Consider the following 3,314-nt stretch of genomic DNA (forward strand, 5'->3'; position numbering starts at 1 on the left):
AAAAAAAAAAAAAAAGGGCCCGCGAGCCAAGAGTAAAGGAGAAGCCGGGGGAGGGAAAACTACCCCTTTCCCATAATGCCTTGCACCTTCTACCACTCACCGGTTCCTCCGGATTTGGGGAGGGGCAGCCCGGTCCCCTCCGGCCACAGGACCCTAGCTGCGCAAGCGCAGAGAAAGAGAGAGGAGGGGGGGTCCAATAGGCAGGAGCCGCCCACCAGCCCTCGGGCCTGGCGCGTGCGCCGCGAGGCTCGGGTTTTTTTCCGTCCGCACTGCGCATGAGCGGGGCCGCCAGACGCTCTCTAAACGGGCGACTAGCGGGTTTTTTTCTCCCCCCCCTCCGGTGGGTGTGGCGTTTTCATTCGTTCCGCGCATGCGCCCGCCAGAATCTCCTGGAAAGTTGGGGGGCAGATTGCGAAGTTGTCCAGAGAGAGAGAGAAAAGCGATTAAAATGAGTCGTGATAAAAATGCAGTTTTAAATAGGCGCGTTTATTCGGAAATGACTGCAGCTGAGTTTTGTGAAATAGGCGCCGGATTGCCAATTAACTTTTTGCGTGTCTCTCTCTCCCCCCCCCCATCCCATTGCAGAATGAAAATATAAGCCAGGATCAAGAATCAAACTTCCTCAGTCTGGCGTTCCAGGATGGGCTGCTGCTGCTGCTATTGTTATTCCCATTCTGAGGATTGCAGCCTAAACTGTCTTGATCCTGCTCTGGCTAAACCTGACCTGGCTGAGGATTCTGGGAAATGTAGTGCCAGGAAGCCTGATTGGGAAAGACTATGCACTTTTAATACTGCTTCCCAGAATTTGGTGGACTTCACCTCCCACAATTTCTAGACAGCTTTCAGTGGAAATTCTGGGAGTAAGAATAGAATAGAATAGAATAGAATAGAATAATAGAACTGGAAGGGAGCTTGAAGGTCTTCTAGTCCAGCCCCCTGGTCCAGCAGGAGAACCTATCCCGTTTCAGACAAGTGACTGTCCAGTCTCTTCTTAAAAACCTCCAGTGATGGAGCACCCATGATTTCTGGTGGCAAGCTGTTCCACTAGTTAATTGTCCTCACTGTTAGGAAGTTTCTCCTTAATTCCAGGTTGCTTCTCTCTGACCAGTTTCCAACCATTATTTCTTGTCCTGCCCTCTGGTGCGTCAGCCCTCTTCTTTGCGGCAGCCCCTCAAATACTGAAATTGTGGCACTAGCACTCCTGGAGAGACAAAAAAAGGCAGCTGGAACAGAAATTGCCGCGTGGTTTCCTTCCCATCGGCTGGCGTGATTTTTATCAGCCTCCGTTGCTTCTTGTCCTGCCTTCAGGCGCTTTGGAGTCAAGCTATTCTCCAAGGCGCCTGAAGGCAGGACGAGAAGCAACGGATGGAAACTAATCAAGGAGAGAAGCAACCTAGAACTAAGGAGAAACTTCCTGACAGTGAGAACAATTAACCAGTGGAACAACCTGCCTCCAGAAGCGGTGAATGCTTCAACACTGGAAGTCTTTAAGAAGAGATTGGGCAGCCATTTGTCTGAAATGGTGTAGGGTTTCCTGCCTGAGCAGGGGGTTGGACTAGATGACCTCCAAGGTCCCTTCCAACTATTATTATTATTATTATTATTATTATTATTATTATTATTATTACTATTATTATTATTATTATTATTATTATTATTATTATTATTATTATTATTATTATTATTATTATTATTTCCAAAAGGGCCTTAAAATAGGAGCAATTTTGGAGAAGTTCCCCCTTGAGCTTTGGAATCGGGCAACTGAATTCGCAAGACAGTCCCGGAAAAACCTCGGGAAGAGTTTTCCATCAGGGACGCTAGAGGGCGCTCGGACATCGAGATCGCCGCCGGAGGAGGCGGCTGCCAGCAGAGGGCGCCCTCGAAAGGGAAAAGGAGCGGTCACCCCTTAAAGCAGGGGGTCTCCAAGCTTAGCAACTTTGGGACTTATGGACTTCAACTCCCAGAATTCCCCAGCCAGCTCCTCTGACATCGGTGGTTTGTTTGCAGAGCTCCAGTTATTTGCTTGCAGGGGTTTCATTACTCAATTATTATTAATAAATCATAAACATTATTAAATAATTTATGGTTGGATTAAATAACAGATTTCTAAGAAATAAAAATAATGGCTTTTTATGATATATATATATATCATATATATTCTGTATATATATCATATACAGCCTGAAGATGACGAGTGGGACCTCGTCGAAACGTCGCCAAGATACTCTCAATCTTACACGGGAAAAGACCCGAATACGCCAAGACCTGCATATATATATATACATATTCAAAAATCAAACTGTGAACACCAGGAGTATATCAAACTATAAAAAGTTTAATAACACAAAACATAAAACAAAACTACACCAAGCTTTCGTCGGACTCCTTCCGACATCGTCAGGGTTACGTGCCAGTCCATGGGAGAGTCCCTTTGATAAGCCACCCATCATCTGCGCCTGGCTCGTAACCCTGACGATGTCGGAAGGAGTCCGACGAAAGCTTGGTGTAGTTTTGTTTTATGTTTTGTGTTATTAAACTTTTTATAGTTTGATATACTCCTGGTGTTCACAGTTTGATTTTTGAAGATGATTACACCCAGGAGTCACTGTTTTAGTTTTAATGTTATTAGAAGTATATATACATATATACATATACATACACACACACACACACACACACACCAAATCAAGGAAGCCAACATACCAAATATGCCTATTTTCCCCACTACCACAATTGTTTTCATGCCTTAGGCAGGACTAGAACTCATAGTCTCCTGGTGATTGGCCCAATAATCCAGCCAGCTTTCCTGCCTAAGGCGGACTAGAAATCATAGTCTCTCATTTTTTAGCCTGGTGCTTTAACCACTAGACTCCCTCTTCACAAACACACTGTAGTGGTTTGTGTAATAACACCTGAGGGTTTGAGAATGCCTCGGAAAGGGGCTACGCTCTACGCATCTACAAGCCGTTGTGTAGAAATATCCCACTGTACTCAGGGATGTATCTCAAAATTAGCGTGGCGAGCTTTCACTGATTAGTCAGTTAAAAACATCAAACAATTAACCTTTGAGTTAATCAAAATGACATCCCTAATTAATGAGGTAGCATTTTTAATTTTGTAAGCTTTGAAGACAAGCCCTTCAAAAAAACTGCCATCAAGAAACGCAGGCCTTAAATTTGCTTCCTTAGCATGAGAGTCCAGGGCATAGAAGAAACTTGCTAAAATGCTAACATCTCCTTCTCTACCCAGAACAGACGTTTTACATACAGATTTGAGAAAATGTAATAATGATGTTGGTAAACAAATAGGATTAT

This window comes from Protobothrops mucrosquamatus, unplaced genomic scaffold, assembly GCF_001527695.2.
Source record: "Protobothrops mucrosquamatus isolate PMUCROS unplaced genomic scaffold, P.Mucros_1.0 scaffold3020, whole genome shotgun sequence".
NCBI classification, from domain to species: Eukaryota; Metazoa; Chordata; class Lepidosauria; order Squamata; family Viperidae; genus Protobothrops; species Protobothrops mucrosquamatus.